This window comes from Cynocephalus volans, chromosome 10 (genome assembly GCF_027409185.1).
Source record: "Cynocephalus volans isolate mCynVol1 chromosome 10, mCynVol1.pri, whole genome shotgun sequence".
Classification (NCBI taxonomy): Eukaryota; Metazoa; Chordata; class Mammalia; order Dermoptera; family Cynocephalidae; genus Cynocephalus; species Cynocephalus volans.
Genome location: NC_084469.1, coordinates 16,654,632 through 16,678,056, shown reverse-complemented (window position 1 = coordinate 16,678,056; position 23,425 = coordinate 16,654,632). Strand labels below are relative to the sequence as shown.

General features: G+C 52.3%; 1 pseudogene; it reads left to right on the top strand.

Annotated features, from left to right (window-relative positions):
* The first annotated feature begins 16,217 nt into the window (after nucleotides 1–16,217).
* Nucleotides 16,218–16,696, top strand: LOC134389499 (selenoprotein F-like; annotated as a pseudogene).
* The last annotated feature ends 6,729 nt before the right edge of the window (nucleotides 16,697–23,425 follow it).

The window sequence follows — 23,425 nt, the reverse complement described above, 5'->3', positions numbered from 1 at the left end:
GCCTGTCACCAAGAGGTTTAACACCTGCCTGTGCTTCCGCCTTATTTCCTGCCACTCCTTACCTCTTGCCTTGAGAACTTCAAGTTCCAGTAGCACCGATTTGCTAGAGATCCCCACCCTCTCTGCTGTGTCTCTTTCAGGCCTTGGCTCATTCTTAGCCTGCCCAGGACCATCTCCACCCCTTGCTCACCTGGCTGACTCCTGGTCCTGCTTCCGGACTCAGCACAGGTGCCAGGTTCAAGCCCATCCCCAAATTCCCCCAGTGTACCCACCACACTCAGCCCAGCCCATCAGCCCACTGGAGGGATAGATAACTACATTATCAAACCTCAGGTAACAGAATAGCATGCAGGGATTAATTCTATTTTCTAAGAATACATAATGCTCCAGGGGGAAAGATTTCAAAATGATAGACGTTACATAATTCCAGTTTTGTGTTTCTGGAAACCTTCCAAAATGCTAACAAAGGTCCTCTCTGGGCAGTTTGATTATTGGAGTTATGTATTTTTTCATTTTGTTTTTTAATTTAAACTTTTCTGTGGCCTCAAAATTTTGTACAATAGAATGTTTTAAAAATCATAGAAGTTCCTGTGTTAACTGTGACACCTTCACTGAGCTGTAAACTCAAAAGGGAAGCTCGTTCTGCTCAAGGTAGGCAGGTGCCTAAAAAAATATCCATTCGTCCAACAAAGTTTGCCTGCTCTGTCCAGGCACAGTTCTACGCACTGGGAATGCTGCTGTGAACAAATGGCCACAGATCCCTGCCCTGGAAGGACTGACCCTGAGTGCGTGTGCATGCACATGCGGCGTGGGGGATGATAAATGAAAAGTGCAGCCTGTCAATGATGATTACTGCTCAGCAGGAAAGCAAAAATACTGTCAGAGAAGGGGGTGTGCAGTTTGAGACAGGGTGTCTTGTCCCCAGGAATGCAGTGGGCAGGGAGAGCTAGGGACACTAGTCCATCTGCTCCTCATTCCCCCCACCCCCGCCTCTCCAGGCTCCTGTGTGGTTGAGATGGGACTCTCCACCCCTCCACCCCACTCTCCCCCCACCACAGCCCTTGCTCGGCATCTTGTATTCCGAACGCACCAGGCCACCTACCCACCCCCAACACGAAAGGCATCTTGCTACCTCCACGGCTTTGCTCCAGTCATCCCCTCACTGGGAATTCCTTCTCTTATTCCCTGCCTACCCAGATCCTGCTCCTCCGCTGGCGCTCAGCTCACACACCTTTCTGGACAGAGGTCTAACCTGCTGGCACTCTGCTTGTTACTCTGTTAGGGCCCAATGACATTCTGCCTTGGTGGTCAATTAATTGTCCACGCATCTGCCCACCTTCTCTGCCCCAAAAGGTAACTGTTTCTTGAGAGGAAGACCCAGGATCCATTTGCCCCCAGCCGGTGGGCCAATGCCCTGAAGCATATGGCAAATCTACCAGAAACACTTATTGCTTGTTGGTACCCAAGTCAATCCCATGCCAAACTTCAGCAACAAACACATACTCCTGACACTATAGGAGAGACTGGGGGTAGCTTTGAGCAAGAACTTCCTGAGAATGAGGGTTTCAGCCACAGAAACAGGAGATTCCTCGGTAGGACAGGATGGAGGCAGTGGGTAGAGGAAGGTGGATGAACCAAACACACCTCCTACCCACCCAGCTGGAGCCACTGAGGCAGTGGCCTTGCCTCTCCCTGGGGCAAAGGTTGGAAGGCCCCATGGGGGCTGGATAAGCCAGGAAGGAGCCAGGCTCTTTGAAGCAGGGATTTGTACTTGGCAGGCCACTGGCCATGGCTGAGTCCACAGGGAGTCCCAGCAGGTAGAACATATTTTGGAGGTAGAAGTTTTGGTCCCCCGAGTGACAAGGCTGTCACAAGGAAGAAAAGATGCAGAATCATACTGTGGGGGCAGGGTGGTACCCCTTTGAAAGAAGCTCTCTGAGGATTGGGGCTGTCCCAGAAGCCTGACTGCCTTTGGGGGTGAGGGGGCTTGGTGGAACAGAGGAGGTAGAGCCCACTCCCCATTAGAGATGCCACAGGCCTGTGGAGGGCACTGAACTGCAGCATCCTGGAGCCCCTTCAAACTCTAGACTCTCCATAGAGCCCTCACAGTGCCAAGATAGGGGTGCTTTCCTCTCCTGGCAGAGCCTCAGCTGGGTTCTGATGGGCTCCTGGGGGCTAGGTGGGGCCAGGCCTTCCACATGCTCTAGCCTTCAAGGGTTACAGCAGGGCCTGTTACCCCTGTTCCCCACTCCTGGAGGCCTAGAGAAGAGCCAGAGCAGGGTCCTAATGATGGCACTAAGGACTCCTGGGTAGTATCCTAGAAACATAGGGGACACCGAGTGGGAAAGAGGAAGTGGCCTCCCCACCTCAGGCCACAGGACAGAGGCAAGAGGGCCCCAGCTGTACCCACACCCAGCCACCCGGCCCCCCAGCATGTCCCCACAGTGGCTCTCCCCTTGTCTCCAGTTCCCTCCCCTTGTCCACAAGCAGGTGGCAGTCCTGCCTCTTGCCCTGAGCTGACCACTTCTCAGCATCTCTCTGCCACCCCTCTCAGACAGGTAGGGCCTCTGAGAAGGAAAGAAGAAAGAAGGGTCATACCCCTCCTCCCTGAGACTCCCTGCTCCAGACCCCAGCTCTTGCAGTTCCTAGCAGGGCTGGGGATGGAGGCTCACTGGGAGCCCCTGCACCCCAGAGGCCTCTCTGCCATCCCAGCAGAGGCTGAGCTCACCCCTAATATCAGCGTCCCCTACCTGTGCTTGCAGGGCCCGACTCTGCCTCCTGGTCAGTCTGGCAATCATGTCCACCCTCCTGTCACCTCCGAGATGCTGGGACAGAGCCCTGGGAATGTTTTGCAGGTGGAGCTGAGGGGCACAACCCCAGGGCTGGCACAGGGAAACAGGGAAACAAGAAGTTGCCAGGAGATGGCAGGAGGCTGAGCCATCAGCCCATGTCCTGTTGGGGCTGCAGAAGTGCTGCCTGAGACAGAGACTGCCTGCCATGGGGGTGGGGTGCAGGGGCCTCAGGCTGGGGGGGGGTTGTATGCTTCCAGGGCCACCACTGACTGCCCCACTCAGTGCTCTGATTACTGGTGAGTTCGGAATCCCAGGCCCAGCCCCAGCCGTGGAGCAGGCTGCACAGAGAGAAGAGCACCGTGCAGCCGCAGGCAGATGAGGAGGGGTTGCTGTGCAGATGGGGCAGGCAGAAGGAGCAGCTGTGTGCAGGGCCTGGGCTGCCCTGAAGTAGCTCCTGTGGCAGAAATGGACAAGGAGTGGCTGTCAACTCCCTCAAGGCCCATGAAGATGTGATGGGAAAGAGAAAGCCTGTGGGGGCAGGGCAAGGGTGCCCAAAGAGGAAGGGGCCTGGGCAGATGTGGTATCAGAGGGAGTGATGTCTGGACCCCACCAGCCATGTGGAGGACATGAGGGAATCTGACCACACCGCCATCTGCCTGCCTGACTCCCTGCAACACCCTCCTCCAGAACTGGTCAGAAAGACGCATGTGCCCTCTGCCACCTGTGTGCCCATATGCACCCACCCCCAACTGCATGTCCACATACATGAATGAGTATGCCCAGGCCCCTCCCCTACTCTCTAAAGACCCAGAGAGGGGACAGGTACCAGCTTCCCCTCTCTACGTAGGTAAGACCTTCCTCCTGGCCTCTTCTCCCTTCACCCCCTTAAGTAGGTGGGTGTTCAGACCCCGGCCATGCACAGTGGACACAGCATGTCCTGGGTGAGAAGCTGCAGCCCCTCCTTCAAGCCCATGGGGACCATTTTGTCTTCCCTCCCTGTCTCAGAGGCGCTTCCTCACCAGCCCCAAGGGCCACACAGCACCTGCCCACCCATCAGCCCACCCCCTAAAGACTCTCCTGCAGTGTCTGCCCAGCTCCCTCCTAGTTCAGGCTCTGACCCCCACCATCCTACCCTGGGCCCCATTCTTCCATTTTGGTAATCTTCCTGCCCCACCCTGCTCTCCTTTCTCCCCTGCCCACTGTGGGCTCAGGACAAGGACACCCAAGTAGAGCAAGGCATGGTGTGGCTTTGGAGTGTGGGACACTTGGTAAGATCACATTCAGAGCAAGTCTGGGGCCTATGCCCTACTCTGCCCTCAAATGCTCTAGTGTCACTCCCCACCCCATCTCCTGTGCCCCCACTCAGAAGCCCAGACCCCCAGGGGCAGACTAGTCCTCTCCTTCCTGGCCGAGGGTGGAGAACAGAGGGAAATGCCGAGGCCTGGAGACCCCTTACTCATCACACACGTGACACACCTCACTGTCCTCACCCTGAGACCAGGGACCTGGATATGCACACATGCACACACACATGTGACAAGTCACCAAGAGAGATGGAGCCAGGACCAGGAGACAGAAACAGCCTCTGTAAATTCCACAGCATCCAGAAACTCTGAGCCACCAGGGAGGAGCAGGGTGGGGGAGGGGAGGGAGGCAGAAAGGTGTGGGAACCAGACACTTAGCACTGCCCTGCAGGTAGGTTAGGGGGACAGGGTCTCCCCATGGTAGGGGCAGGAGTGATGGGGGGGCTGGGGCTGCAGAACTGTCAGGCAGCATCTTAGGGCTTCTCTTCCCCAGTGACAGGCCTGGCCCCCATGACTGTGGCCTCCCAGCAGGCTCCAGCCCCATACCACAGGGACCGAACAAACCTGCACTGGCCCAGCCTGCTCTTGGCCACAGAGGTTGGTGCTCAGGCCTTTGTCCGGGCTGCCCCTCCCCTAGTGGGGTCTTTGTCCCTCAACCACACCCTCACGCCTCTGAGAGACACATGGGGAGGTACCAGAAGGACCAGCTGCACATCACGCCATCTCTCCCACAAACCCTAAGAGGAAGTGTTGGGCAGGAGCAGGTGCAATAGGAAAATCCTATCCTCTGGGGCTGGAGGCAAAAATAAAATGCCCCCAAACAGCAGGGGACCATGCCTGGCTCAGCCCTCTGAGATTCTGATGGAACTGGTTTGGGCAACATATTTTGTTTTAAGAACTCTCCGATGATTCGGCTGTGTAGCATAAGTGAGGTGCCGTGGCTCAATGTAATCTCATTACATGGATGTAGCATGAGATTCCAAATGTAACGGCTTTAGGTAAGACTCTTTGCTTGGGTTTCGGGCATAAGCTTCAGTTGATTAAAAGGAAAAAAGAACAGAGCAGGAGTCCAGAGTCCTGGGCTCTTGTGTAGACTGCCTCAGCATCTCTCTGAGCAACCACTTGAATTTCTGGGCCTTGGTTTTTTATCTGTAGACTAGGGCTGTCACCCACCTCCCTCACAGGGCTGGTTTCTGTAAAACTGCTGAGCAGGCCCTTGGGTTCGCGCACTCACGGGGACATGGGGAAAAGCAGGGCTGCACTTCTGCTTTCCTGACTTCAGGTTTTGATTGGCCACCCTCGGCCCTGGACTCTGCCCACAGCCTCTGGGTGACCTCACAGGACTGCCTGCTTGGCCTGCTCCTCTAGGGTGGGGCAGATCTGGGGTGGGCCCCTTCATTGGCTCACACCACCTGTGTAAGGCTGGCGAGACCCAGCAGGGTCCCAGGGAAGAACAGAAATGGTTTAGCAAGGAACCCCCCAGCCACTGAAGGCCACGGGTATGAGCCAACCTAGGGAGGTGAGAAAATGGGATCAAAGGTGGTCACCTTCTGCCCACCCCCTCAAAGGTATCTGCATCCGCACCCACCACTCCTTCTCCCACCCCTGATGGAAGGCACAGGGGCATCCCACCCAAGCCAATCTCCCAACCAGGGCCCGGGGAACCCATAGCCTCCCACCTGCTTAGAGGTGGCCTCACCTCAAATCTCCAGTCCCTCCGTCCCTCCCGACTACTTTTGTCCCTTTGGCATTTCAACAAACTCAAGGTCTCTCTATCTTAAAAAGAAAGAATGTGGGCTGGCCAGTTAGCTCAGTTGTTTAGAGCTGCTAACACCAAGGTCCAGGGTTTGATCCCTGTTCCAGCCAGCCACCACCACCAAAAATAGTGCACCCCCTTGGCCCAGCTCTGCACCGCCCCCTTTACCAACTAATTCCTTTCTCCCTTCCTCCTTTTCAGAACTGAATTCTCTGTCCCCTCACTCAGTACCACTGCTCAGAAGGCTTCCCACAGATTCCTCAGTGACAGTCTGGTCCTCCTCTGGATGACTTCTCTCCAGTGTTCACTCCTTAAAATCCTCTCCTTCGTGGGCTTGGTTTTCTTCCTCCCTCTCTGCTTCTTCTCATCTCTCAGGCACAGGCTCGGCCTCCTCTGCCCCTTGCCTGACGATGCCTGAGGTCTCACCTTGCTTCTCATGCTATCGCCACCGTGGGAGAGCTCAACCAGCTGTCACAACTCCATCTCTAGGCTTGGATACCCAACTGCCACCTGCATGTCCTTTGCATGCCTCGAAAGCTGCATGTCCGAAATCAAATTTGTCTTCTCCCTCCTCCCTTCCCCGTCTCAGCATCACCTCTGTTGCTTATACAGAGACCTGGAGTCAGCCTCGGTGGGCTTCCTTACCCTCATCTGTCTCTGAGCCTTGATGATCCAGCTGCCTAAGCCTTCCAGACCCACTGGTTCTCAGGTAATATGGGGGTTAGAGGAACATAGTGACACCCCCCACAAGGAAGTAAACAGGCAACAACAACTGGTTTGGACTCTTGAACAAGTCAATGTCAAGGCAGAAGGAAAGAGTGGGGTTGTTCAAAAGAGATTTATGAGACAACCAAAAATACTCATCCTCACTGGAAAGAGAAATGTAAGTTCAAATTCCCTTAAGATAATATATTTTACTGTCAGCCTAGCAGAAAAGAAGAGTTTGACAATGCCCAGTTGGCAAGGCTGTGGGGAAACAGACACTCTCATCTGTGTTGGTGGAAGAGCAAATTGGTATAAGGCTCATGGGGGGCAATTTGGCAATACCTATCAAATACCTATAATTTACCCTTTGACCCAGAAATCCTACTTCTGGAATCTTTCCAACGTTTACCTCTGCATGTACAAAAGATTATTCATTATAGTATTGTTCATAATAACAAAAGTTGGGACACAACCCAAGGGTTCATCAACTGGAGACTGGTTAAATGAATTATGACATATCCCTACAATGGAAAACCATGTAGCTGGGGGAAGGAGATGAAGCCTCTGTATGCACAATCTCCAAGACATATTGTTAAATCAAAAAGGCAAAAAGTAAACCAGGTGTAGAACTGTGTGTACAGTGTACTACCTTTGTGTAAGAGAGACAGAAAATCAAGTAATCAGATATCTATTCATACCAGTGTATGTTTGTATAAAGAAACACCAGAAGAAAACCATGAAAGAATGAATGAAAGTGATGACTTGAGTTGATGGAGAACAGGGCAAGAAAGCAGGGGTATGTGTGAGTCTCCCTATACACTTTCTAATATTGTTTTGATTTTTTAAAAAACCTGTAAATATATTACCTAGTTTAAAAAATTCAAGGCTATTAGCAAGATAGAGGTGCTGGAAAATGCAATTACCACTGGAATAAAAAATAAGAAATCTTAAGGAGATATTCAAGTCAAGCAAAAAGTTTAAAAAAAAGGGGGGGGGTTGCTAATAACACCAAGGTCCCAGCCACCAATCAATCAATCAATCAATCAATCAATCAATCACTGTTTTTTAGAACTTAAAATATATCACTGTACCAACTGAAGGAGAACATATTCACTCTTAAGGTTCAAATTTGTGGCCTGGAAAATCAGGCAGAAGAAATATCTCAAACGTCAGAGCAAAAGTACATAGAGGTAGAAATAAAGAGGAAAAAGATAAGAAACTGGGAGGACCCAGTCAGGAGAGCTAACATGCAAATGAAAGAAAGGGAAAAGAAACAACAATCAAGCAACAAATAGATTTTACTAAGCTGAAAAAGACCTGAGTCTACCGACTGAAAACTGACAAGTCCTGTGAGTTCCAGATGGGAGCACTGAGAAAAAGAATCCCCGTGTAGGCACATCCTATAGAACATGTGTTTGATTAGGAATCCCAGGGAAAGGGGCAGAAGCCATTAATGAAATGGGAAGCGTAACAGGGGAAGAAAAGGGAATTAATAGTGACACGATCGAAGGGGAAAAAAAACCACACAGTAAACTAATAAATGTAAAATAGGCCAGAGTAATAAAATCAAATACTTGATATCACTTAAGTGAAGTGTGAAGAGACTGAGTTCTCCAATTAAAAGACAAAGAGTCAGCTTGGGTTTAAAAATACAGTGATGTGATATATACAAGAAATACACTTTTTAATAAAGTTGATAATGGTTGAAAATAAAAGGATACCAAGAACTACTGGGAAACTGCAAAAATAAAGTCAAATAAAGTAAAGAGTGGCCATATGAATAATATAGGAAGGTAATATTTAAGGTTAAGTGCTAAGACGGGGGAAAGAGGGACACCGTGTAATGATAGAACTGCACCATTTGAGATGACAGAACAGTTAAAATCTGCATGCTCCCAACAGCATTGCAGTTAAATATGAAAAGCAAAAACTATTGAAAACACAAAAATAACTTCATAGAGAAAACTTGAGTGGGAGGTTTAACAAACCTCTGTCAGAATCAGAGTAAAAGACCAAAAAAAGGATAGAAAGGAAGTGGAAGTTTGAATAATATAATCAATAAACTTAATTTGCTATATCTGGAACCTTATATCCCTTAAACAGAAAATAAACAATTTTTCTATACGTCTATAAAAAAGTTAGAATAATCATTTACTTGGACATCAAAAAAACCCATAACAAATTTTAAAAGTGGAGATTTTACAAATCTAGGGAAAATGTATGCTTTCCTAATAAAATGTAAAAATGGCCAAAATTAACTAGAGAACTAGTAGAAAACGTGAGACAAAAAAATCTGCTACTGAAAAAGCTCCGGGTCCAGAGGGTTTCATGGGAAGGAATTGTAGAAACCTTTAGGAGTCACCTCTGACATCACCTTCCTCCTCCAGGAAGCATTCCTAGATTTGCCTCTCACCAACAAGATCCCAGGAGGGGAGCTCCTCCAATGTGCCCCCCACAGCACTTTGCAGATGTATCCCCCACACCATAACTGGATTTGCTGGCCAATCTCTCCTCCTGGACAGAACTACCTGAGGGCAGGGGCCACGCCTTGTTTTTCATCACTTCTCAGTGCCCAATACAGCACATGGCATTTACTAAGTGAACATGGTAAGTGACAGAAAAGGATGCACAGTGGTCAGTACACCATGAGGCCCCTACGGTGAGCTCCCCCACATGAAAGCCTAGGAAAGTGGGATAAATGGAAAGAAACCAAAATGCTAATGGTGATTAGGTTGAAATTTCCCCCTATTACCCAAATATTTGTAATAAGGTTAAAGTATTTTTATAGGGGAAACAGTCATTTACACATTCAAATGGGCCAGGGGGTCTCTAGTTGTGCAGCAGGGAAGGAAGAAAGCTGAGGGATCTGGAGGCAGGGCACCTTCTGCTACCTCTGCTTCTTCTCTCAGACTGAGTTGGCCCAGCCCCTGGGACAGACACAGAGGTCCAGAAGGGACCCCTGCCCGACTCACCTTCATGTCTCAAAGGAAACCTCCAGCCAGGAGGAGAGGATACAGGGTGCGTATAGATAGAAGGGTCCCGCATGCTTCATCTTGCCCTGGCAGCAGCTCTGGAAATCCCTTCAACACCAGAATCCTTCCTCAATTTGGAAGCAGAGCCTCTCTAATTTTAGCAAGAGCTCCCATGCTCCTGGGCTCCAGCCCTGGCATCCCCATTTCCCCCGACGTCAAACAATAGCCACTGTCCCCTGGCTCCCCAGCCCAGACCCAGCTCCGAATCTCCCCAGCACTGTGGCGCGGAGCCCTGACCACATTCCTGCCCATAAGCTACCCCCTAGTTGTGATCATGAACTTCCCCATGCCCGAGGGTCTGGCACTGACCACCCATCAGGGCTGGCATTTAGCACTGATGCCCATCGTCTCCTGCTACTGGACAGAAACAGCTCTAGGAAGGGCAGAGGAAATAGGTCTAGAGTGAGGCCAGCTGCTGGGGCTCAGAAGGAATGGGACAGGCAGGTGGATTGTCATGGGGCCCATCTCAAGAGGCCTGGGGCTGCAGGGACAGGAAACTAAGAGGTGAGTAATGAGCTCCAGGCTCCAGGGCAGGGAGGGCTCTCCACGGCCAGGCATGCGAGGGTGGGAGAGGGATACCTCTCTCACAAGCCAGGTCATAGCCAGTGGGGCTCCTGGCTCCTGGGTCAGCCTAGGGCTGCAGGTGAGTCACAGGTAGAAAGGGAAAGGTGGGGCCAGGTGTGAAGAAACCTGCTGAGCCACCCCAGGTCAGCTGCCCTGGCTAGGGGCGGGGGAGTTGTTGGTAGGAGATAGTACAGACAAGGGGACTCACTGGACCCTCCATTTGGCCTCAGCTCCCTGCTCTGACCAACTCCCCCTTCTAGAAGGCCCCCTGGCTGGCCCTGGTGGGGGATAGGTGGGTCTGTCCTGAGGCTGGTTCCTTTATCTCAATCACAGCTGCCTCAGGTTGTCCTTGGAGTTTGTCCCAGAAAGTAGGTGCTAGGCCTGGGATCTGGAGAGGAGGGGGTCACTGGATGGGTTTAGGATGGGTACAGGGAAGGACCAGGTGGTGAGTCCGGGTGGGAGGGAAGAGAGTGGGAAAACTGCTGTGGCAGCCCCCTTCTCCCCCAGGGGTGTCCCAATCCCTGAGGTAGAAGGCGAGCTGGCGGTGGACACGGAGATCGGTGTCGAGCCGGACACTAAGCTGAGCGAGTCTTCTCGCGCGCCCTGCCCGCCTCCCAGCTCCGTTTACCTGCTCTGGGCTCTCCTCCCGCGGCGGGCCGCGCACGTCCTGGGTGGCCTCGTAGACGTTCTCCGAGTCGCCCTGCGCCAGGGGCCGCGGGCACACCCAGGAGCCGGCCAGCCTGCAGGCCTTGAAGCTGCCCGCGCTGCCCAGGTCGTCCAGGGACTGCGCGGGCCGCACGTACAGGCAGGCGCGGGGTTGCTGAGCTGGATGGCAGCGCCGCGCCGCGCAGGGCCGCACAGGGAGACCGTCCTTACCGGTGGACTCCAAGGGGTGCTCCACCAGCACGTACACGTGCCCCTCGACGCCCGCGGCCATCGCGGCCGCGGCGTTTTCCTGCGGGCAGCAAGGACAGGGGCACAGAGGTCAGGGCCGCAGAGACGGGAAGAGCACCGCGCCAGGGGACAGAATACCAACCAAAGTTTGAGTCCCGAGCCTGCACTCACCGTGTGCGTTCGAGCCTCCGTTTTCCCATCCCTAAAATGGGGACTTGAGTAAAATAATCCCTACGGCTCCCACTCTTACACCCAGTGATGGAATTAGGACAACCCCTTCATTCTGCGGCGTTGATGATCATGTTTGCGCCTCACTTCAGTCCTGTAGTGGGGAGACTGAGGGTAACACTGGTCCAGGTTTACTGCCAGGGAAGCCTTGGCTCAAAGACATGGGGAGTTTGCCCGCGATAAGGTCGACACATTTGCCTAAAAGTTGACCGAATCTCGGTCTCCCCGTCTGGGAAGTGGGAAGAACAGCCTCTCTCCCTCCTGCCCCGCCCTCGCCCCGCCTTGTCCTGCCGCGGAGGCGCCGCAGTGCCCCCTCCCTCCAGGCGTCTGCGCCACCGGCCCCTGCGCCGCTCTACCCTGGGGCTGTCCAGACGAGAACCGGGAGTCCGGCCAGCCCAGCCTGGCACGCACCGCCCCCTGCTCTCCAGCTCCCACGTCGCATCCTGAGAGGCTCGGCCATCGAGGCCTGCCCACCTGTCCTGTGATGCCTACACTGCCCCGTAAGAGTGGCCCCTAAAGAATGCACTTCATGACAGTGACTATCCTGCCGTGTCCTCAGGGGCCCACGAAGCTCTCTAGAGTGATCACCGTAAGTCCCCCCTCCCCAGCCCCCGTGCTGGCTCAGCCTGGCTCCTGGTGTGTCGGGGGAGGGGAGCAGCCTGTGTGTCTCTATCAAAGCTATGAGTCGGTGGCCTCATCCGGAAGCGCCTGGTCCCTCCAAACCCTTACGCTGACCACACCTCTTGCCCCACAAAGGTGGCCCAGGACCAGCAGCCGGGAGCCTGGCCGCTTGCTGAGGCTGAAGGATCCCAGGAACAGGGTCCGTCGGGGGTCCAGAGCGCTACTTCTCTATTTTCTCAAGCGTTCCTCAATGCGGAAAGGGATGTAAACTGAGTCACTGAGCACAGTGGGACTTGGAGGCGGGGCCAGTGCGCTGCCCAGAGCTGAGCCAACAAACTTCAGGGTAGAGGACACTCCCGTCCCGCCACATTCCCCCGGCACCCCGCCGCTCACTCACGCTGTCTGGGCGGGCTTCAGGGAGCGGGTGGGCTGGCTGGGCGGAGCCGGCCGATGGCAGGTCGGGCCCCTACCATCTCCCTGGTCAGGGCTTCCAAGGGCAAAGCTGGAGACCGCGGGGAGCAGGAGCTGGAAAGGGAGCAAAGAAGGGGAGGGACGCTCAGAAGGGCTGTCCCCAACTCCCACGTAGCTGTGTCTCGCAGGGGCGAGAGGTAGCCAGAATGCCTGTGCCGGGACCCTTGAGGGGCACTGGGAACGAGGCCCAGAGCATGAGAAGGCTTGGGGAGGGGCCGGAGCCAGGAGGGCTGCGTCTGCAGGGGCGCAGGCGGGTCGCGAGAGGAGCTCTAAGAGGGTAGGGCCCCGCTCCTGCGGGATTTGCTGTCCGCGAGCCCCTGCCCCTGGGCGCGCTGCTCTGGGAAGGTCGGGCTGGGACTGGTTGTTTCGCCCGGGCGTTCCCGTTCGGAACAAGGCCATTTGCAACCTGAATCACTGACTACAAGTCCTTTGCAGCCGGATTGCCGGCACTACCCGCTCCGGGCCCACCTCCGCCCTCTCCGGATCCTTTCCCGGCGCAGCCAGGCCGGGTCTGGAAAAACTCGGAGCGGGATTCCCACGGCAGGGGAGCCCACCGGAGCGCAGTCTTCTCCGGCTGGGTAGGGAGGGGACCCGGACCTCGGCTCCTTACCCCACCCTGGGGGAGTAAAGAGAAGGGGAGGGTTGGGGGAGCGGGGAGGGTCCCTGGAGCGCAAGAATGCACACGTCGCCAGGAGGTGCCCTGCGTCCACCGCCCGGGCGACGCGAGCTACAATGGCGCCAACGCCTGGGTTGGCGCTGGGGGCCTTGGCCTTGCTCCCTTCCTGACCCCGGAGGCAGGTCCCCAAGCCCCAAATCAGCTGTGTCTGACAGGGGCGAGGAGGAGCCTACCTACACTTCCCCAGGGGGACCGGGCGCACGCGGTCCTCCTCTCCGGCCTGCGCGGCTCCCGCCACAGCGCCGTTTGAAGGGGAGCAGGTGCGCGGAGCTCCCGGATAAGCACCGGCCACCTGCGGCACCCCCCAACCCCGGCTCAGCGCCCCAGCCCGGCCCTGCCAGCCCTGGCACCTCCAGGCGTCCGCTCGCTAACCTTGCCTCCACTTGCCCCAGCAGAAGTGCGTGGGCTCGGCGTCCGGCGCTCCCTCCTCGACCGCCCGGCTCCCACGCTGCCCTGTTTCCTATTCAATATAGGAGGGAGGCACCGGCGGAGAGCGCCCGGCCAAACTTCCTCTGGGGCTGGGGCTGGGGTGCGGTTGCCAGAGAAAATCCCTGGTGTCCTGGCTCCCTGTCCCCTCGGGGGCCAGGCCAGCGCCCCAGGAGCAGAGGCACCACCCCCTTCCCCCTGCACCTCCGGGATCCTGGGCCACACCTGGTTGTCTCCAGGGTGGAGGAGGCAGCAGGGCCAGGATGGCGGGATAAGGGGGGCAGAAGCCTCCCCCCACCAGATTCTGCTGGCCAGATTGCCCTCCCATTGTCTCACTCCACCCCCTCTTTGATCCTTGTGGGGGAGGAGGGCCACCATCCCCAGTCTGTCCACAGGGTCAACTCAGAGCAACCTCCTGGAGGCCAGGATCTTGAGTCCAGCCCCAGGGCCCTCCACCTTGGGGGTTTTATCTTCGAAATCATATCCCTCTTTGAGGAAAGCAGCCTCACCTCCTGTGACTTGTGTAGAGGGCTAGAAATCTTGATTCTCATTTGATTTTTAGAATAGGGTTTTTAGGTAAATTTATGTATAGGACAAAAGTCCTCGATTAGGAGACAACAGTCTACAGATAGTGTGGCAACAGCCCATCTAATTAACTCTAATCACTGCTTAGGTATGGAATTGTATACTTTAATGATTTTAGAGCTAACAGATGGTTGTCATACTGATCCTGTTAAAAGATTTTAAGAATTGCTGAAGGAAAAGATGAAAAAAATGTGAGGGGCAAGCTGTCTGTTGGTGGAAACTTTAGAGATAATTATACTTAGATTTAATCATAAGAATGTAACTTTGCTTAAATCATTTGAGGAGAGGTTGTGTTTTAGATAATGATCACAGTCTGACCAACTTAGCTTTTCACAAATTGTACTTTGGAATGTCACATTGCTAATTTTACTGATGTTACTAGTTTCCATTGTTTAACCTATACTTAGCCATAGATAACTTTTGTCACACTGCTCGTGTCTTTGTGTCCTTTTGAAATGATTGAATCAACTGATTTTTCTTGTGAAACTTCCTTGTCTTGACAATAAAAACCAGAAGCCAACTTTGAATCGGGGCTGTACCCAGTTTTCTCTAACAGAGGAGTTTCTGAGGTGCAGTCCCTTCGGGCTTCTCATCACATTCATGGTGCTTTGAGGAATCCTTTTTCCGTCTCCGTTACACAGTGAGAAGTGTAACAACTTGCCCTGTACTCACTCCGGACATGGGCCCTCTGCTTTCAGGCCCCCAGGGAACAATGTGTGTCCACCTGGGTGCATGTGCTGAGAGCTGCCTGCTGCAGGCTGGTGTTCTGAGAGGATGTGGCCTCTCCAGACACCAGACATGGCCCCTCCAGATACCACTTCGTGAGGGCTCAGGGTTTGGTTGGAACCTGAATCTAGCCACATTTTCTCGAACTTCCTTACCTCCACATTTTTTTTTTTTTTTTTGTCGTTTTTTCGTGACCGGCACTCAGCCAGTGAGTGCACCGGTCAGTCCTATATAGGATCCGAACCCGCGGCGGGAGGATCGCCGCGCTCCCAGCGCAGCACCCTACCAAGTGCGCCACGGGCTCGGCCCCTTACCTCCACATTTTTGCCCCTGCCAGGCATTGCCCACCAGTGAGTCCACATTGTGCTGGGAATCTCAGTGTGTCTGACGCCTGGTGGCATCTTGGGATCCTCCAGGACAATGCATGGCAGAACTCAGCAATCGACTTAGAAAATAATGGCTGGATAAACCCTCTCCTAACTCCCACCTGTCCCCGAGTTACCCAGCAAGCCAGTGGCAGTGGCTGGTAGTGGTCATGGTCCTTGCCTGAGGTTGGGCAGGCCTGATACCCAACTCTGGCACTTGCTGAGTTTTAGAACGTGGGAGTTGTGCCGTATCTCTGCATCTCCGTTTTCTTTTGTATAAGCTGGATACAAGTAACCCCTATTTTATAGGATTGTTGGGAAGATTAAGTGAGAAGCACTAGGCGCAATGCCTAACACCTGGTAAGTACACACAATATATTAGTTATTATTACCACTTTTATTATGAGATGAGCTCTTGGGGTTGGACTGGGATCTCCAAACCTCCCATCCTCCTTTAGGCAGTAGGAGAGAAGGAAGTGCCCTCAGAGGCTCTATGCCGAGGATGGAGGGGCCAAGCCCAAAGGCAGGGCAGCACCAGGTTGCCTCCTCTAACCCTCAAACTCAGTTCCTCTTCTCCTCTCTGGGCCTCCCACCTCCTGGCCACTGACAACGTGAAGAGGCGCCCGTGGCGCTGGCGCCATCAGGTTGGCTCTGCGCTCCGGCCCCGCCCCTGGCCCGCAGAACCAATCGCGAGGCCTGGAGGAGCCGCGGGGCGGGGCCAACCGCTCTCGGAAGCCGGAGAGCGCCGCGTGCTGGGAGCCGTTGGGTACGCTGGGTGACCGGGACCCCAGGACGCCAGCCTGGCGTGGACAGGCGAGGCCACCGGCGCCGGACGGAGGGTGACCGTACAGGCTGGCTCCTGTCTCTCGGGTTCGTGGCGTTGCTCGGCTTCCGTACCATCAGCACGACATTGGGCTGTCACATCGCCTCCCTCAGCCGAAGGTTGCCCACTGTGAGTGGGTCCAATAACGGCTGCCCGACCTTTGCCTCCCGAGGGCATCAGCGCAGCCTGGCGGGCAGAGCTCGGGCGCTAATTGGAGTCTCTCGCGCTTTCAGGAAAACTTGTTTGGAGATGGTGGCGATGGCGGCTGGGCAGGGTGGGTGTCTCCGGCCGGCCGGCGTTTGGGCTGAGGTTGCTGTTGACGACTGTGCTCCGAGCGGTGTCTGCTTCCGGGGCAGAGTCGTCATCAGAGGCATGGGGCAGAGAGTTAGGCTTCTCTAGCAACTTGCTGTGCAGCTCTTGTGATCTTCTTGGACAGTGATTGCAGAGGATGCTGTCAGGAGGAAGCACAATTTGAAACCAAAAAACTGTATGCAGGAGCTATTCTTGAAGTCTGTGTATGAAAATTGGGGAGGTTCCCTCAAGTCCAAGCTTTTGTCAGGAGTGATAAACCCAAACTATTCAGAGGGCTACAAATCGAGTATGTTCACGGTTCAGACCCCGTGCTAAAGCTTTTTGGACGACAATGGGAACGTTGCTGAAGAACTAAGCATCCTCAAATGGAACGCAGTGTAGAAGAATTCCTGACTGAAAAGTTGGAAGGTATATAAATCTATCCTTTTGTTAGCTTATCAAATGAAATATTACAGCACGAAGAAAATAATTTAGCTTTGCTTGCTTGCGGTGATCAGTCTTTTACTGTGAGGCATTAAACATCTAATTAGAAGTTGAAGTATTAGGGCCGGCCCGTGGCTCACTCGGGTGAGTGCAGTGCTGATAACACCAAGGCCATGGGTTCGGATCCCATATAGGGATGGCCGGTTAGCTCACTGGGTGAGCGTGGTACTGACAACACCAGGTCAAGGGTTAAGATCCCCTTACCGGTCATCTTAAAAAAAAAAAAAAAAGAAGAAAGAAAAGAATTTGAAGTGTTGCACAGCCCATGATTTGGCAAACTTAACAAAAACCCATTTTTTGTAAATCTCCATCCTCCCGCGTTGGTTGATACCACCAACGAAATGCTTTGCAACAGACTTGTGGTTAATTACGCAAATGAGAGTTTGTGATAATTGGTCCAGTTTTACGAACAACAGACTTTTTAATTAAGGAGGTTAATAAGGGAGATGATTATTATTCCTCATGTGCTGTGGGTTCTTTGAAAGTAGTGACAGAAAACTACAAAGCACGTAAGATACACTGACCCTCAATAGATTGCCTGCTCCTCAGTGTCTCTCATATTTTTGTATTACCCAACTTTCTAATAGGAATGTTATTTATAGTTTATAGTGAATATACTGCATAAAAACTTTGTGCTTCATTATTGTAAAACAGATTCAAGATCTACTGTAAGAGGGCCAGCCCGTGGCTCACTCGGGAGAGTGTGGTGCTGATAACACCAAGGCCATGGGTTAGGATCCCTATATAGGGAGGCCGGTTAGCTCACTGGCTGAGCGTGGTGCTGACAACACCAAGTCAAGGGTTAAGATCTCCTTACCGGTCAGCTTTAAAAAAAAAAAAAAAGAAAGAAAAAGAAAAAAGAACTACTGTAAGAGTAGTTGTGTGGATCAGGTATTTGGCAAACTATTGTGTTCTACTTTCTTACAGAAAAGCCCATTTAAGAACGATCATTTGTAAGACGAAGATATAAATAAAAATTTTCAAAGATCTAAAAAAAACCTTTTTTTAAAAAAAAGATGACCGGTAAGGAGATCTTAACCCTTGACTTGGTGTTGTCAGCACCACACTCTCCCAAGTGAGCCACGGGCCGGCCCCCCAAAATCTTGTTTTGACCACACCTTATACCAAGGGACCTTAAGGGCACTCTCCCAAGGGCACTCTTGGGCACTCTCCTGTACTCAACTTGCCCATCAGCCCCACACAGCATGAAGCTCAAGAGCCGGCTTATTTTCTGGCCATGTAATTTTATGTTTTCTTTCCATCGTAGAAGTGACACCTCTCTCAAATGGACTCAGAACAAGACGTCAAAAGTAGCGACCTAGGGGGCTGGCTGGTTAGCTCACTTGGTTAGGGCATAGCCTTACAACCCCAAGGTCATGGATTCGGTTCCCCATACTGGCCAGCCACAAAAAGAAAGAAAGAAAAGAAAAGAAAGAAAGAAAGAAAAGAAAAGAAAGAAAGAAAAAAGAAAGAGAGGAAAGAAAGAAAAGAAAGAGTAGTGACCGAAGCCAATGAGGGACAAGGCAGGGAGTGTCAGCAGGTACCATGCTCTGGACACTTTACACTTGCAGGTCTTGGTCAAATGGGAGACTACAGCCTGAGCGTGGGCCAGGCGGGGGGTGGGAGGTGGGGGTAGGGAGAGGTACCACTATATGCAGGTCCTAAGAGTGCACAGGGGTGACTGGGGGACAGTCCAGCTCTTGGAAGCAAGCTCCACTGACCTTGGCCAGGGGTCCTGGGCACCCTCACCTCTCCCGGAAAGGTCTTGTTGTAGAAGTTAGAAAAGGACGAGAGCAGGAAAAGGAAACTTAGTTGTTTGTTAGTAGGGTAGCCAGTACTGCCCATTCCCTGAGGATGTCAGCATGCACAGCCACGGGAAATACAGACAGATAGGGAGCTCCACCTCCACGTAGGGCGCCGTTCCGTTGGACCAATGAGCTCCCTCCAATTAAGGTGCCCATCAACAGACTACCAATGGCCATAGGACACGAATCCAGCTGGGAGGGGTTAACCCCCGCCTCAATGTAACCGTTGGGGCTGATGAGGCATTGTCTTCCCTCCAGCCAGCTCGTCTTGATGGAGGTACTCTCTCTTTCTAAGTAAAGCTTGTTGCATTTCGTCTAGGGCTCTAGAGCCACACTATCACTCAAGCCCGCTCCATTCTCTCTGGAGTGTACCTTCTCTCTTACTAAACTGTCCTTTGCTTTTCATCTTTGTCCAATTCTTTGTTTGAGACACCAAGAACCCTCATTTAGCTGGCAAAACCTGCAATTTCCCACAACGTCTTGGTGCGTGGGCCGGGAAAGAAAAAGGTAACTGCTTTTCTTTACCTCTGCTTTCACTTTTGCCATTTTCTTTCTACCTCCTCCTCCTGCTCCCGTGCCTTTGACCGCTCTCTAAGCCTCAACTGGCCGGGATCTCATCCAGCCCGCTCGGCTTGGCGCAGGCAGGTGAAACGCCTGGGCCTGCCTTTTCTCCAGCTGGAGTCCTTCCCCTGCTGCCTGGACATGAAGTCAGCATTGAGGTAAGAGCCTCATGCCCTTCAGGCTGTGGGGTCTTATTTTCCCTAGGGAAATACCCTTCTAAACCATGTTAAGTGTTTCCTCACCGATTATTGCAATTATTGCTGACTAGCCTCTTGCGTTTGTGATCTGCTTCATGCTCTGTTAAGGTTTCATTGAGAAAAATGCAGAGCCGTATGACAGAAGTGGAAGAGCCTCCCAACAATTTCTCTAGCGGTGGGATATTGACCATCGGTTGTTAATGAGGTGCATCTGGGGATCATTAGACCAAGGGGCATCTAGAGTGCGATTGGGCAGTTCCTCCTGGTTCCAAAGGGTGCCTTGAAGAAGGGTCTCACAGCTGAGCAGGTCCAGGTGGACTTCATAACTCTGGGTCTTAGTGAGGAGGAAGCCACTTTTCTGAAAAGTGGAAACAGACTGCCTCCACCCTTGCTTGATGGATCATAGGTCAGATTCTGATGATTAACCAGATTATAGATATGGAATGGAAATTTGGAGTGACATCTGGGAGCAGCAGCAAATTAGAACCTTTTAATATAGCTGCAGTTTTTTTCTCCTGTATTTGAATTTAAGTGCTGTCTTTAACCTCTGTATTCATCAGAATGGCAATAAATAACATTGTTGGGCTAGGGCTCAGACTCTTCAAACCCATTGTACAGACTGGGTCACAGATCCCTCACATGTCAGGCTAGGTCACCAGACCCCTCACATACAGGTCTCGAGCTAGGTAATTGGGAAAAGACCACAGGAGACGTTGGCAGAGTTGACAGGTTCATTCCAACACGAGCTCAGTCCTCAGCAGCGGCCTCCCGGAGCATCCCAGGGGCCCTGGCAGCAACAGCTTGCAGCAACAGCCTCCAGCAGCAGTAGCAGCCTTCCTATGGCCCCCCCAGGGGTATCCTGGGGGCAAGGGGCACTGTGGGTCAGAGCCGCTTGTTCTTTATACTTAAGTCCAATAACCCAGGAACACTTGGGTGGAGTCAGAACCCAAAGAAAAACTGGGCACACGTGCACAATTACGTTAGACAATAACCAAGGAACACCTGGGTACACATGCATATTTACATCAAATGCTTGACAAGATTCTGAACATCTGAGGGACCCTGACTATTTGCTTTCACTTTCCCTACACACCACCCCCTCAGGGTCCTTCACCATACAATCTATGCATTTGGAATCTTCCACAGTGTTCCCTATTGAAGGTAACTAACCCTTACATTCATATAACCTATTGTACATTCTATACACCTTGAGGCTTGTTCCTGTAGCTCTATCCTTTCAGCTATATTTAATAACATTCCATCCCAACAGTCCCAAAAGTCTTTAGCTTGTTCCAGCACTAACTCAAAAATCCAAAGTCTCATCTGAGACTAAAGGCAAAACTCCTTCCTGCTGTGACCCTGTAAAAATCAAAAACAAATTTATCTACTTCCAAGATACAGTGGTGGGACAGACATTGGGTACACATTCCCTTTCCTAAAGGGAGGAATAGACCAAAAGAAAGGAAAACAGGTCCCAAACAAATTTGAAACCCAATGAGGCAGACATGAAGCACAATGGGGCACCTGGGCCCCCAAAGCATTGGGCAGTGTTGCTCCTACAGCTCTGCCAGGTGCAGCCCATTGAGCTGCCCTGGTGCCTGCAGCTTTTCCAGGCCAGTGCTGCATGTTGTCAGCAGCCCCATGGTTCTGGGCTCCTGATGGTAGACCCGCTGTCTTGGCTCCACTAGACATTTTCCCAGTGGGGGCTCTGACCCCACTTTTCTGCTCCACATTGCTCCATAGATGACCTCTGTAGCAGCTCCACCTCTGCAGCAGGTCTCTGCCTTCTGTACATCTTCTGAAGTCTGGGTGGAGGCTGTCACACCTCCACTGCTCTCATGCTCTGCTGGCCTGCAAACAACATAACATGAATGCCACCAAGGTTTCTGGCTTTTGCTCTCCAGAGCTCCTCCACAAATCACACTTGGGGACACCTGAGGTAGGGTTGCTCCAGCCAGATCAGCTGGAATGCAGAGAGCAGGTTCCCAAGGGCATCAGCACCTCAAGTTTGCCCACCAGAAAAACTCAGTTCTCCTAGGCCTCCAGGTCTGTGATGGGAGGGGCACTCTCCCAAACTTCTGAAATGCCTTCAGGGCCTTTCTCCCATTGTCTTGGCTATTAGCATCTAGCTGCCCCCTCCCTGGTTCCCGAATTACTTGAACCAGCTCAGCATAAGTTTGCCACTTACAGTCTTGAGCAGTTCTCCAGCATTTGCCCACACAGTTCGGACAGTTGCATTTGCCCATTTCATCAAGGAGTGGCTGTTCTGCCCCTGTGCATATCTGCAGCTATTCTGTAACTGCTGCCACAGAGACAGGCACGTGGCAATGGAGGCTAACTTTTCCACCTTTACACCAGGTGAAAACATACTTGAAATTCTGCAGGGGCACCTGTCCTCAGGTCATCTGCCCATCTGCGTGCGGCACTCTTTTCTTGGGTTTATGCAGCATCCAGCAGGCCATCTGCTTTCATGGGTTTATGTGGCACCTGATGGGCATTTGCTTTCTTGGGTTTAAGTGGCACCTTGCAGGCTATCAGGTATACGTGGCACCCGGTGGGCCATCTGCATGTCAGACAAATGCAACATGCATTTACTACATCTTCTCCAGAGCACATCACACCATCCACCCCTAGCTCCCAGAACTGCAGCAGCCAGGCAGCCAGGGGCTCTCCCTGTTTCTGCCAAAGCTATTTCCCCAAGCCAACAACTGGGTATGTGGGACATAGGTAGTGAATTGGGTCACCTGTGGGTTGCCTACTAGTCTGCCCAGTCCCATAGGCTGCTTGTGCTTCACTTTCTGATGAACAACAGGTCATTCCAGGAGACACACAGTCTCCCCCAACTCACCAATGAGTTTGTCATCATTCCCGGTGTTAGAAGCAGGAATGATCCATTGCTGCCCTTCAGCCTCCAGGGCGTGTACTCGCATTTCCAACCTGTCTGCTTTCTGTTTCAAATCTCAAAACCATGCCACTTCATGGAGTACCTGGTCCGTGTTGACTCACAGTACAGAGATCAACAGCCAGACCCCAGTTAACAGGAAAGCAGCCACTGAACACCACATACCAGAGGGTAGCCACATTTCCTCCCCTTTCCAAGGGGCTAATGGCTCCTTTACCTTTGCGACATCCTACCCACTGCGTCAATTGTCAGGATCTTTTACCTGCTCAGAATCCTGATGACTATGCCAGTTGTCAGGCTAGGGCTCACAGACTTTCAAACCCATTGTACAGAGTGGGTCACAGACCCCTCACATACAGGTCACAAGCTAGGTAATTGGGAAAAGACTCCAGGAGCCATTGGCAGAGTTGGCAGGTTCATTCCAAGATGAGCTCAGTCTTAGCTTCCTCAGCAGCAGCAGTGGTGGCCTCCTGGAGTGTCCTGGGAGCCCTGGGAGCCACAGCTTGCAGCAAAAGCCTCCAGCAGCAGTAGCAGCCTCCCTGTGGCTCCCCTGGGGGTATCCTGAGAGTGAGAGCACTGTGGATCAGAGCCATTCATCCTTTATACTTAAGTCCAATAACCCAGGAACACTTGGGTGGAGTCAGAACCCAAAGAAAAACTGGGCACACGTGCACAATTACATTAGACAATAACCAAGGAATACCTGGGTACACATGCATATTTACATCAAATGCTTGACAAGATTCTGAACATCTGAGGGACACTGACCACTTACCTTCACTTTCCCTACAGACATGTTCTAGGTTCCCTTCTTGTGAAGATGAGAAGGGCTTTCACACTTAGCCCTTTGGGATTTATTTGAGGTTACTCTGAACTATCATGGGGAAGAGACTGGCTTCCCTTTTGTTTTTGGTTTGTGCGTTTTGTTACTTTGGTAAGGGGAGGTTTGATATGCATTGGCAATGCTCTGACTCTGTTTTCTGTAACTATATTCAGGAAATGAGAAAGAATGCTAGAAAAGAAAAAGCTTGAGAAATCATCAAAATGGTGTCAATACAGTCTGACTTCTCAGTTGCTTAGCAATAGAGGATACATTAATGGAGGTGGCTCCAATTATACATAAATACACAACTTATCAAATCACATACCGGAATAGAATCCAAGTTGAGGGACAGGATCATATGAAGTGGAGCTAGT